General features: G+C 35.5%; 1 protein-coding gene and 1 long non-coding RNA gene across 2 annotated transcripts in view; one reads left to right on the top strand and one right to left on the bottom strand.

The window, feature by feature from the left end:
• LOC130421320 (uncharacterized) overlaps window positions 1-14434 on the bottom strand; it is a 503144-nt gene that overhangs the window by 128859 nt on the left and 359851 nt on the right. The window lies entirely within an intron of this gene.
• Window positions 1638-6053, top strand: LOC130421370 (uncharacterized). Its single transcript, XR_008906794.1, has 2 exons — window positions 1638-1718; window positions 1985-6053. It is a non-coding gene; the product is annotated as an uncharacterized LOC130421370 (long non-coding RNA).

Raw genomic sequence — 14434 nt, 5'->3', positions numbered from 1 at the left:
TGGTCACCATTGTTGATGTTTGTATGATGAGTTTCTAAATCTGTCTAATGTCTAAATGTGTCTGTAAAAATTGTTTGTTTATTGTATCATTCTTTTTTAAAGGTAATTGTCATTATTTATAAAATCATAAACTTCAAGATTAGCTAAAGAAGTCTCTTAATACAGACCATGATAAAGCAAACAGATCTTTCTTTGCCAAAAGGAAAAGTAAATAACATAACTAGTTGTCATTTTGGGAGGAAACATTTTGGTTTGGTCCTCTGAAGGTCCTGCAAATGTTATGAAAATGTCATTTAGTAAACGTCGCCTATACGTTCTGTGAAGGTCCACAAATAAGGTCCCCAGAACCTTTAAACAACTCCACATCGTGACCATATCAGATTGTTCTGGGAATGTATTCAGCACCAGCAGGGACAAAGCATTTCTAGTGGGAATATACCTTGTTGTTGTGTAGTTTCTGGTGTTTTAAGAGTTGAGAATCTCTCAGGGTTTGTGGTGGTCACTAGAATCTTGTTTGAATCTGTAGAAGATGATGAATGTTCAGAGACATCATACTGTAGAACATCACAATCATATTTCATGTTTATGTCATTTCTTCATCATCAGTACAGAGTTTAATGACTGAAGTCACTTTGAGTTCAGGACACTCCTGTCAGAGTGATGTCTTACCTGTAAATCTGACAGTATATGTGACTGAGGTCTTGATGTCATTCTTGTGTTTGAACACACATCTCAACTCTGTGTTGTCGTCTTCATTCACGAGTGTTGTAGTCAGAGAGATGAGACAGAGTTTATCTGATCTAATCTGATATCTGGAGTCTGTCTGTAGATCAACATCAGTCTGATTCATCCACACCAGCTGAAATCCATCAACACTGAACACATGATCACAGTCATATGAAAACAGCTGACAGGAGAGAGTGACAGATGTGTTTGCTCTTATCTCAGTCTGTGATGATGATGATGATGAAGACACTGAAACACAAATCACACAACACACTCTCAGTACTCATGAGTTTCAGTGAAAACACAAGAGATAAAGAGAACTGTGATCTGAAGTTAAACATGTGTTCATATAAATGAAGAGAAACACTGACCATGAAGAACATGTAGATTAACACGTGAATCAGGTCCATGATGACTTCCATTCACATATTGTCTGCATGTGTAAACTCCACCATCATGTTGTGTTGTTTTATAGATGTTGAGAGAGCAGTTAGATGTCAGACTCAGTCTCTCAGATCTCTCTGTGTTATTCTTATTTATTCCTCCAGCAAACACTTCTACTGCAGATGATCTTGTATAATTATTGTAGTTCCATGTAGTTGAGGAGCATTGATGAAGATCATCATTACAGGACAAAGACACACTTTCACCAGAACTGATGAACACATCAGTCACTTCTGCTTCACTCACACCTGAAACAGCAGATGACATCATTCATATTAATACATCACAATGCACAGGACGGACATTAGTGGGGCGCTGAAGAAAGCAAAAGATGGGGTTAGGGGTGTTTCTGTTTCGGTGATTTGAACCCTTTAATGACAGATAGTGTTCTGGCATCGCCAGTCTTAGATTTTAGTTGTGTAGCCGGAGACTTTTATTTTGAAACCATTTGATACGGAGCGGACATTCAGGAAGTAGATACGCTAGATGAAGCAGCACGGAAATTCTGGTGTCGGTTTCTCCTTATTAGCCCTTTGAAAGCATTCCTTGTAAGTAAGAAGTAAAATATATGAATGTGGTGTTATTTAGTGTAAAGTGTGATATGGATAATGTTAATTGACAGCTAAGTTGTTATTAATTTCCTATGCAACTGTTACCTTGAAGTTCTTGCTTATACTTATAATACTTACCTTGTATGCTAACTCCTCTACATACATAATTCATGACTCTATAGTCTAGTTACGTGTTGCATTGGGTTTGTAATGCATTTGTGGTACTCAAGTACTTTGCACTTGCTGGTGTTTATGTATTTCAGTTTCACACCAAAGCATGATAAAGTTCTCAATTGCAAACTTGGTGTACGAGACTCTTTGTGTGGAGGTGTTTAACTCGCTGGATAGCAGGTTAAGTCATTCTGTGAGGTCAGTACAGATAGACTTTTATTATTTTTACATCACATAAATCAGAAGATTTGACAGAACAGAAGGTGATCTAGTTCCTCTATCATTGGGTGCATTTATATTTGGCATTAACATGTGATCTCTGTGATCAGAACCAGCAGATCGGATCTTCAGACAATCAGGACACATGTCAACATCAAGTGTTCTACATCTGGATATCTGAATGAATCTCTATAGTTTCCAGCCCATTATTTTAATAAGTCTGCAATAGAGCAGCACGATTAATCGTTAAAAGATCTCGATTCGAACAGACGATCTCATTAATGAAAGTCAACGATTCTCGTGTGTCTATAAATTTACACTTCGGACTAAAATCATAACGCTTCAATATTTGTTGTTGCTGCCGCAGGAGTTAAAATTATTATTATAAGGTAACGACGTCACAAACAGTCTTTTTAAAACACACACAAACATTATTTCTGTGTCAAATGATCACACTAGTGACGTCACTGCGATTAAAGCAGAGAGTCTCCAACTCACACGTATAAAACGCGTTTACAAACTCCTAATCTCACACCAACTAACAGACCAACATATAAAGTAAATACAGTGACAACAAAACTGTTCTTATGAGTGTCTGTCAGGATTGTGATACATTGTTCTGATTATGCTTCACATCTTAACTGGACATGTTTGAAACGAAACTAACGATTGTAGTTTGTAGCGCGGACAAATCCGAGTGAGCGTTTATATCCGTCATTATGGTAAAAGACGTCATCAGAGAGTGTGCCGCTTATCACTGTATTTATGCTAATAGAGGAGCTGCGCTATCAGAGCTTTCGTCAAGTTGCCCATCATTTCATGTTTTCAGGTTATTTTAAACAGTTTACAGGTGAGAATAATGCGTTGTCATGTTTATCAGTAGTGTCTTTCTGTAAAGACACTACTATCAGGCAAGATATCAGGCAAATGTATAAAATAAAAAAAAGTGTCACCTTATGAGTTTGTTTTACTGAGAAATATTTCATATACAAGTTACTTCAATGCATTTATACGTTTTAGAAAGTTAAACTTTTGCATTTAAATAAAAAAAATGAAAAAACACTTGAGTTTACTTACTTACTTTAATATTGATGCACCTAAATAAACATTTTTTTTTGTCAGAACCTCTTTTTGTAAATGATGTTTTACTTTTAGTCATCATTCAGAATCGTAAAAGAATCGCAATCTCTATTTGAAACAAAAGAATCGGGATCCTCAATTTATCCAGAATCGTCCAGCTCTAGTCTGCAATTTAAAAAGAGCCCCGGTGAGGTGATATTTCACACAACACGTATAACAGGAAGCATGTTATAGATTTGATACACTGGAAAGTATCCGCCGCAGTCATGTTGAAATCAAGGCAGTGGTGGGAAGTAAACCACCATTAAGACGATTAATGATCTTATATGTGAAAGTATAAGTAGAGAAAGTTTTTGTTCTTGAGCTGTGGTGGGTTTCAATCACACACACATGGACACACACACACGCACACACAGAGCGACTAACAGTGATTTAAACTCATAATTTGTTTATTCATGTCACAAAGACATAAAATAAACACATAAGTAGGCCGCAGTTACTATGATCATGCACTTTCTGGTGTGAAATGTTTATTTATTCATGCAGTTAATGAATCAATTGAGTTGACTTTCCAAGTGATGATTGATCATGAACAGCAGGTGTCATCACTAAAGATCAGAGTCCACTGAAGAAATGAACAAGAACAGGAAATAAAGACTGTAGCCACACAGATTCATGTCATATAAATACAGAATCACATATGCTACTATAATACATATTTACATGTAACTAAATGAAACTTTTGACTTCTTTAAGTATCATTAGTAGAGCTTAAGTTGTATTTAGTGTTTCTGATGTTCTTTTATTGAACAAGTCATTTAAATTCTCCATTATGGTGATCAGTGTTTTATTTGGTTGGGTACTTGTACTAAAGTCCAACTTAACAGTTTTCCCTACTTGTGAAAAGAACTGTTCTAAACTTACATCATGTTAAAGCAAGCAGGTGCACAGTCTTGTCTTTCTATTGAGTAGAAGCATTGGTCTCAACTAAGGTTTAGTGTAAGAGTCAAATGAAAAAAAAAAAAGTTATTTGTTATAATGAAATGCAGCTAGAGTGATAAAATGCAACTTTAAAGATTTGTTCAGAGGATCCTAAAACATTTCTCACAAATGCTAAGACTTCAACAGTCATCCTACAAAACTCAACAGTGGTGGTGAAAATAATCAAATGCACATTGATCCTTTTCTATTACCCAGCATGCACTGCAGCATTAACATTTTATTGATTGTAACCGTTATTGATATTTGTATGCCGAGTTTTGATGTCAGTGTGGAACATTTTTAAACATCTTATTTATAATTGTTGACAAAGGCAGTATCTGTTTATCTTACACACCACTGTTGACAAACATCAGCATCTCTAGCTTTACTAAAACATTTCATTACACTTTTATCATTTTCTGATGACATCAAGTAAAATCTTCAAGCAACAAATAATTTAAACCACAGGCAGTGTATCTGTTTAACTCATTATCAACAGCAAAAGAAACAGGTACCTCAAGTACCCCACTAAAGAGAATCCTCATCACACTAATGATGACGTCACAACTAAAACATTTCAAACTGCAGCTAAACCTCTAACTCTACATGAACATCTTTTACACTCAAACTTCTTTTAATAAGTGATTATAGAAACACTGTTTAAAGTTGTTTAAAGCATCTTGATATTTTGTGATATTAAGAGACCACATTAGTTGCACACATAGATCTGTTGTGTTTGCTTTACATCAGCTGTGTATCTAAACACTTCATGAACAGCAGGTGTCATCACTAAAGATCAATCATCACTGTAAAGTCAACTCAATTGATTCATTAACCTCATGAATAAATTAACATTTCACACCAGAAAGACTATGTTTCAGTGAAAAGTTGTACACCCGTAGGTAAAGACTCATATTTACACCAGCGGGTGTACGTTTGACACCACGACTTTCCTGTGTTACTTGTGTTGGTTCGGCTGAAAGTGATAACGCATCGTTTCTTTGGTCTGCACCCTAATGAGTGTTTACTGACATCAGCTATAAAGAACACTATACAATCTTGTTTCTGTATGTAAATGATATATACGGTGTATTCAGAGCTCCGTTTCAAGCTGCGCGGCTGTCGCTTCTGTCTTGTGGGGACGGTACGAGACACAACAACAGCCCTCAGGACAGCAGGAAAATAAAGAGTATTTACACCGTAGACTTTACAGTTAATACACACACACAAGTAGACTATGTTGGAAACACGCTGGTATAGTGTTGCTAATCGTGTCTGTGAAATAAAAATAAACAAATGACACGTTTAAAAACAACACTGGCCTGTGCGTGCAAGTAAAACCCATACATGGCAGTCAAAAATAGCCTCTGTGAAGTATAAAGCTGAAGTGGTCAAGTAAAAGATCTCGTGTGATTTGACATCAGACTTTTAAATGTGAGAATAACCTTTAAGGAAAGAAAATATAGTTCCTAATATATGAATGTAAAATATATAATAATGGTATATTTGAAAATATAGATAATAATAAATTGTGTAAATATATTAAGATATATTAAATAATACATAAGGAATTGCCACTTTTCATATATTGAAAAATATATTGACCATAATATATTTAGTTATATGTTCCAATATATGTAATTTTATAACCAGTAAAATACTTTATAATATAATGATGTACACGTGATAAGATATGGGACTGAATGTGTATTATAAAATGCCATAAAATGTATTATGTTAAGAATTACAACATACATGTTTCATATTTTAAACCATAGCCACTTCACAATAGCCTAAGCACTCCTGTTCAAACTGAAGCACTTATTGAAAAGACAATTGCTTTACTGAATAGTGCACAATAAAGTAATATTTGATCTTCAAGATATTCGATCAATTGTTGTCCTAACCACAGACTCACAGCCTCTCCCACGGTAACCCCACACAATTACACACTAGAGACCCTTCTACATTTCATAGTAATACAACATTAAACACTATGGCCCGGTTTCACAGTCAAGGCTTAAGGCTAGTCAGACTAAAATGAATGTGTGACCTGTCTTAACTCAATATAATTTGCCCAGAAATATCTTAAAATATATCAGTGCCATTGTTTTGTCTCAAGATGCACACCAGTAATGTATTCTACTCAGGCATATCTTAAAAGCGACTTAAATATCTTAATTCAACTAGGGCTTAGTCCTGGCTCAAGCTAAACCATGTCTGTGAAACCCGGCCTATATGTGTATACTAAACAATCACATCTACATGTGAACCTTTTTCAGTTTTATTTTTGTCTTCGTTTCTAAATATATTTTATGTTCAATATATGTCCATATATTGTCAATGCACATATTTCTGTTGTAGAAAAGTTCATTAAAAGGAAGGAAGGAGGCGGGAACCGGAAGACATTTTAAACATTTAATAAAGTAATATAACAGCCGGCGGCCCCTCACGGACGACCGCCGGCGAACAAAATATAAATATAAATAAAAATACTAATACAAACATAACACAAGTCCGGGCCCGGTCCTCTCTCTTCGACGGTCCGGTCGCTCATTCCTTTTATATGCTCCCTTCCCCTACGTGATTCGAGCCCGGTGTGCGCACAGCTGGCACTAATTCACAATTACTCACCGGACTCGAACCACGGTCTCGCCCCGCCTACTCTACTACAGCTGTATATCAAAAAACATTAGCACCAGCTTCCAATATATGGAAATGTATGATGTAAAATAATTGGTTTGAGAGAATATTCATACATTTTTGTTCCATAAGTGAAGACACATGAACTCTATAATAAATGTGACATGAGATGAAACTGAACATGTTTGTCAGAATGTCAGTGAGAGTAATGAAATGAAATCTGATGAAATAAATGTGTTGTATAGTTTACCTGTGAATAGTGAAGAGAGAAGGATCAGTCCCAGCAGACATATATCACTCTTCTCAGTCATGTTGTGTTTCTCTTACTGAGTCTCTTCTCATCATCTACTTATAGTTCTCTGTGAGAAAATTTGATGCTCTTCCTGTGTTTCTCATTTCCTCTTTTCTCATCGACTGAGTCATGACACTATTATAGACTAGAACACATTCTGTAGTTTAATGCTGATATTTGTAAAATACTTCTGTTGTCTTAAAATAATTGGACACAGTGCTCAGTTATGACTTTTGTTATCAGAGACTTTAACAGGACTAACATGATGAAGGTTTTCTACAGATTCATTCAACACAAGACTTTCCTGCCCGAGCAGAGCAGACGCACAGCCTTCATTAAAGCTGATCACACCTCCGTTGTTCTTCTGTCTCCACACACACACACAAAAGCAGAACATGAGCATCTTCACACCTCTTTCAAACCACAGATCTGCAGATTACCCATGATGCAGCAGTCACACACATTAATAAACACACTTATTCTGTCACAAATTATATCAAGATGTCCACTGGTGTAGTCCTACCATAAAAAGTGGTGTACTACGATGTAACTGCCCAAATGATCAAAAGAAGACAGTTTTGTTATTCAGGTAACATGATAATTACAACGGTTAAATATGCAATTTATTCATAATTATGCAAAATTCTTCAATTATGCTTTAATTATGAAGTTATAACACTGGAATATAATAAGTAGTAGGAATTTTTTAACACGTTCACATACACGAGATTACGTTAAACATGCAGGGCCCGGTTTTTCAAAAGTAATCCACAAGGATTTTGGATAACAGATTGGATCAAATCTTGAAAATGGGTTTTTCAAAAGAAAAAACGGATTACATAATCGGATTAGATCACGAAATCCAATCTTGGTTTTGATCCGGATCAAACCTTTAGTTTGGGTTTTTCAGAACTTTTTTGAAGGATTTGGATCACTTTGATCCAAAAAATCTGGATTAAATTGATCCCATCAGAAGGGTGGATTCAGCGTGGATTTCATGACCAAAATGTAATGAAAACTTACAAAAATTATCAAATAATACTATATTTGGATCATGCAGTATCTTACAAGTTATCCAATTTATTCATAAGTTTTTAATATCATTTGTTCATCCATCAGGCTACAGTGATTAGGTAGGCTTTAATGTATTCAGCCTTTCAGTATAGGCCTACAGCAAAGTAGAAAGAGTTTGGCCTCATAAAATAATCCTCCAAACAGCTGTCAAAATTGACCAAAAACAATACATTTTATTCTGTCACTATTTGATATATATATATTCATCACAATCAAAAATATTTTTGTTTTTAGAATATGTATTAGTGATGCATGCAATGATTACAGAATAACAAAAAAAATGCAAAGAATGGCAATCACGGATTTTTGAAATCCAAAACAAATCCAAATCAGAAATAGTGTCTTACTATTGCGTCACTTGTTGCACGTCCTGTCGCTCGTTCTGGCAGAATGCAGGAGGTTGGTTAGGGTCTCCAAGGGGCTCAGGTGCATCATTGTCAGCACAGAGAGGGACATTGCGCTTAGTAGCGATGTGTGCAGGACAATACAGGCAAGGGTTATGTTGCATGCTTTCTGTGGTTCCGCTCTCAGAACTCCATTTTAACGCTCAATTGCTCAATTGTTTGTGTTGTAGGTCTCAGATGAGCAGACTGCTGGAAGAGGATGGGGTGGGGTTTCCCTTGTTTTTAGTTTTTTTTTAAATGTGTGTGTTTTCATTTCAAATAAAAATAAACTTATATTGACCCCAAACTGGCTATTCTACTTGTTGCTCTTTACATATCTATAGTTCTACGTTGTGATTTCCTATCCTGTTTGAGCACTGGTTATCCAGCACTGGTTATCCAGATTTGGTGATCCTGAAAAGTTCCTATCCGGATCAGATTGATCCAATCCGATGTTGCTTTAAAAAACTGGCTTCAAAAGTAAGCTGGATAACATGATCACGGATCGCAAAAAAAGGATTACTAAATCCGGATCAATTTTATCCTGATTAAACGTTTTGAAAAACCTTTTGAGTCTTTCTGGTGTGAAATGTTAATTTATTCATGCAGTTAAATAATCAATTGAGTTCACATTACAAGCGATGATTGATCATTAATGATGAACACCTGCTGTTAACAAACACAAAGAAGAAACATCAACAATAAGAAGTCACCCTGATAGTACAACGTGATCTCACAGAAATGCGTATCTATTTTTACGTAAATGTTGTCTTTAGCATACATATGAACGTTACGTTTAAATAGACACATCTACGTATAATATACACGTATAAAGGCTTCAGCAACGTTAGGATCTTACGTATTTTCACATTAATAACGTATAAATGATTACGCATAAAGAACGCGAAGCGACGTCACGTCCCATTGCATGCTGGGGGAAATCCGCTATCCTGAAAGGTTATTTAGAGTGCCAAAGCTGCTAACGTTGGATGGAAAGGCTGCAATTTTAGCCAAAAAGGCTAATGCTACAGGAAAGGAGACCAGCTGTTGTTTTTAAATTGATTTTAATGAAAGAAAAACTTCACTACAGGACTGCCAAAGCCACTAGATGGAAAGTCTGAAACTTTTAGCCAAATATTGCTAATGCTAAAACTGCTGCTTTAGCAATCGCAGGAAAGGAGACCAGCTGTTGTTTTTAAATAGATTTTAATGAAAGAGAAGCTTTACTAGACTGAATAAACTGCTTCTGTGAGGGAAGATATATTCATGTAAGGAATCGAATGTCTGCCCATTGATTTTCAACATGTTTACATATGTTTTAAGTGATCTATGTTATCCATAAGGGTTTCCCCAATTAGACCATCTCTGGGATCGCTGTCTGCAAGTTTTATTAGTCAACTTGTAAATGTTCTTTTGTGTGAACGTTAAAATCTTGAAAAAAAGGAATTATATGCAGTATATGCCAGTTCACAATGTTTTTGGACAAAAGTGCAACATGAGTTGGATTGCTGCAAATCCCTGTAAATTTACGAACAATTTTGCATTTACTGGGTGGAAGATGTTAATTTAAGACACAAGCCAATAAACTGTAAGAGTTGTATTAAGGGGTATTCGGTGTAAAAATAAACTGAATAAACACAAGTGTGTGTCGTAGTTATATATAAAACATAATAATAAATGTAATACCTGTAATATTAGCCTATATGTACGTTTATTGTTTATTATATCATATTGTTTATATTATTATATGTTGTTAGTCTATTGTACAGAACGGGCATAGGATTTTACGCGAGAATACACATAGGCTTAGGGTGACTTTTTTAGTGTAAATAATTGCTACAAACACTAAAATACTTTTACTTGAATTAAAATAGTGGTTAATTTTAGCTAAGGGTGAATATTGAAACAAAATGTCGAGACTGACCAATTAAGTATTTCAGAGTGCGGGTATAAAATAAAAAACAAAATATGGAAAGAATATTTGAAGCAAAGCATGAAACTTAATATATTATATAATATGTTTGGGTTGTATTTTTGAACATGCTGCGTTATCAGGTACAAATAGTTTTTTCGCTTTGCTTGGACCACTTCCGGTGTTTGACCATTTTGCGTAATCTCCCGCGCATTGCGTGCTGAGAAAAGTAGCGGTACAGGTAAGGATCCGTGTTTTTCTTATTTATATTAGTTAAAACTTGATGTTGTCTTCCAAGTAAAGTGTACATTTAGTATTTTTATACTAGTTGATCAGTAATTGTTCTCACTTGATATGTCGTTTCTCATTTAACTAAGAAGATCTTTTAAAATCTATAAAGTTTAATTATGTATTAACGTGTTTTGCGGCCAAGATGTGCTAATGTTTTCCAAACATCAATTCCGTAGGCTATAATGATGCAGTATTAAACATTATCTAACCGATCTTTTTTCTTTATTAATAAAATGTTTTAGGAGCTCAGATTAAGTCAGAAAGGATAATTGTATACTAAGTACATGTACTGTTTTATAAAAATGGGTGATATTTAATCAACCTGTACATATTACCCTTAAAAACACACTAACTGCTGAAACCGCTGCACCTTGGAACATCCCTGCTGAGAAACAAGCATATACTAGTGTGGTATGTTTTGATTGATGCTGGTTTTAGCCGCATGTGCTGGTTTAAGATGATCCTTGGATGGTCACCTGCTGGTCCATAGCGGGTAAGACTGGTCATACAAGCATCAAAACATACCTAACCCAGCATATGCTATTTTTTTTTTCAACAGGGATTATTGACACTGGTTTGAATCGAAGAGTTAATCTTCCATTGGTCTAGGCTCGGGTTAATTTAGATCAACTAATTTCCTTATTTAAGCAGTTTAGATCAGTTTATGACAACTTGAAACTGTTTGACCAACTTTGACCTGTTTATAACAAATATATGACATGTTCCAAAATGCAACACCACGCCACCACTACAATATAACATTCCATTGAATGACTTTTTACATGTATCTTCATGTGTGTTTTTTGTTTATTCCAGGATGCCTGGGTCAACATTCAAAAAATGTTCTTCTTGCAATGCCATAAAAGTTGCAAAGCAAAAAATAAATGAGCGATGGGTCAAAAATATGAAAGATGCAAATAATTTCTGTAAATTTATAAATTCTGCCAATATTCTGGTAAATCAGCCTGATCTCACACATAAGACGTACATATTTACACGTAAATTAAGCCTGTCCTATACGTAGGAAAAAATCTTAAAATCAGATGGAGTCTAGGAAGTTCCTCCTGTGTAAGTAAATGTAAAGAAATTTGCCTGGTTTAAAAATATAAGCACAAAACATTTTGGTATAAAAATGTATCTAACGATACATCATGTAACCTTCTTGCGAAGTTTGTTTTTGTCTAATCCTGAATCAATCAAATACACCTAGGGTTTACATTCAGACTATTTTTGACAGTCAACCGGTGTTGAGTAGCCCAGTACCTGAATGACTCGTCATAGACAAAGAGAAGCGTCAGATATCACACTTTTGTTTTAAAAACATTGGTTGTGTGTATCCTTACAGGAAAACACCACCGTTTTTACATATGCCATTATGCTCTTACCTCAACCTAAAAGAGTTGATACATATCTGTCCCGTCTCAGTGGGTGCACTTAATCACTGCAGGGTGCCACTATGTTAGCGTTTAGCTTAGAACCATTCGTTCCATTCATTCATTAGGATCCAAACAGGGATGATTTAAGAAGCCACCAAACACTTCATAGCGATTAAGTGCACTCACTGAGATGGGACAGATACATATCAACTTGTCTAGCTTGAGGTAAGACATATGTAAAACGGTGGTGTTTTCTTTAAAAAAAAAATGGTAGCTCCTTTGTGATTTCATGAACTGGTCTAATAATAATTCTGCTTGTGTATTACAGGTGCTGTGAGAAAGAGCCATGTCTCCCGTGCCGCCACTGATGATGAGACCACAATACATGTGATACGGTGGTTCAACCTAGCAGCAGACAGGGGAGCAGACCCAGTGTCAGGACCCAAAAGTTGTGTTTTACTGTTTAACTTTAACTTGTGTGTTCAGTGTTCGTTTACCAGTTAAGATAAAGACAAGTTTACTACTTTAAAAAGTATTTTTTTAAGTTTATATTGATCAATCTTTTAAAAACCCAGTTTACACAAAAAAAATATTTCATTAAATGATTCTTGAGCTACATTAAAAAAAGTGTTATTTTCCTTAAATAAATAAAAATATTTGTACAATTTATGGTTGCATTTCATTTTCTGTAATACAATTGTATACATAAATACAGTCTGTAATGACCTATTTTTAAAGTTTAATTGTTACTGGCTTAAACGGGTGAGTTTACTATGCGTTTTGAATGATTTCCTCATGTGTTATTAATATTAAAAATGGAAGGCATATTAAAAATGAAAGAGCAATCCATTCTATCCAATGTTGTTCAAAAAGATTTGAAATATTTCTTTAGCTAGTTTTGGCCAGAAAACTTTTAAATGAGGGATCTGAAGGTATCTAGAGAGAATGACTAGATCCGTGGCGGATCAGCTGCTTTGTAAACGGGTCTGCCCCGGATCCGCCATCCTTATCTGTTCTGGATCCGATGCGCTGTGCAAGTGGACTCCATTCCGGATCCGTTTTCCACATCCGTTCCGGAGCCTTTGGTAGTTCCGGGGCGGATCCGTTCCGGAGTCAATTTGCTATCTGGGAAGGAGCGTAACGTTGAAGGAGGCATTTGAACCTGCATCGAACACGGAGATCCATGTCGGAAGATCGCGGTGATTTCATAGACCAAAATATCAATAATCTGCTGAGATTAAAGAGTTTCTTCAAAGTCATGCACAGTTTTAACATCTATCAGTGATGTTGATGTATACTAACGTTAAACGCCAAGGACTTACACCACATGAAGTAAGATGAGCTGTTATAATTATAGCTGTTTGGGCTACCAGACATGCTGGTGTGACTTTTATGTGTGTTTTAGCCTATCAATGAGGTAAATCCAGATTATCATTGAGTTGTAGATAAATGTTTACATTTTTTTATATATATTTTTTCATTACAGATGCAGATGCAGGGTAACGTTACCATCCATTATCACACTGCTGTTCAAGATAATATCCCAGGATGTATGTCTCAGAAACAGGTGAAAATTTGAATGTTTTTTTCCTTGCTTTAATCTAGCAATTTACTGCTAATCTATTAATAAATCTAATTGGCTTGCATAATGGTTTCTTGTCAATTTTGTGGACAACAGCCAGTCCACCTTTGTGACAGGGCTGGGGCTCAAGCATGGTTTCCACAGGTGTGGTGACGGGATTTAGCAATTAACTTTGATTTAGAAAGTTTTAGTGCAACTTAAAATATTTGCAGAGGCAAGAAGTTAGTGCATGTTGAGGGTAGTTCATGTACATTTGTTGTGCTGCTAGTCTGTGTGAATTACTAGATTTTTAACCAGTGTATAATTTTTCAGACGCTTTGTGGGTATAAACCCAGAAAAAGGGACAAAGGCTGCAAAGGGGAAAAAAGAAGAACTGTCAATTCACATGTCACCAGCCTCTTGCGCAAGTAAATGGTCTTTCAGTGGGATTTCATTTGAAAATGGTGAGTAGGATGTATACATTACACATATGTTCAAACAGCAATGACTAAGGGGGCTGGGGAAATTCATTCTCATCTGCCTTTCAAAGTGAGAATGCTGAACTTCTCTTCTGTGCTCTTTTGCCATTCTTTTTTTTGTTCTTTCAATGAATTGTGCTCATCACACTTTCTATTATTTTATGTTATTCTGTCCGTTTTAAGCTCTGTTTCTAAAATTAGCTTTTGTTAGGTCAAGCCATGTGATATAATTTTGAAATTATGGAAATCAT

This window comes from Triplophysa dalaica, chromosome 5 (genome assembly GCF_015846415.1).
Source record: "Triplophysa dalaica isolate WHDGS20190420 chromosome 5, ASM1584641v1, whole genome shotgun sequence".
Taxonomy (NCBI): domain Eukaryota; kingdom Metazoa; phylum Chordata; class Actinopteri; order Cypriniformes; family Nemacheilidae; genus Triplophysa; species Triplophysa dalaica.
This window is presented reverse-complemented; position numbering and strand designations above follow the sequence as displayed.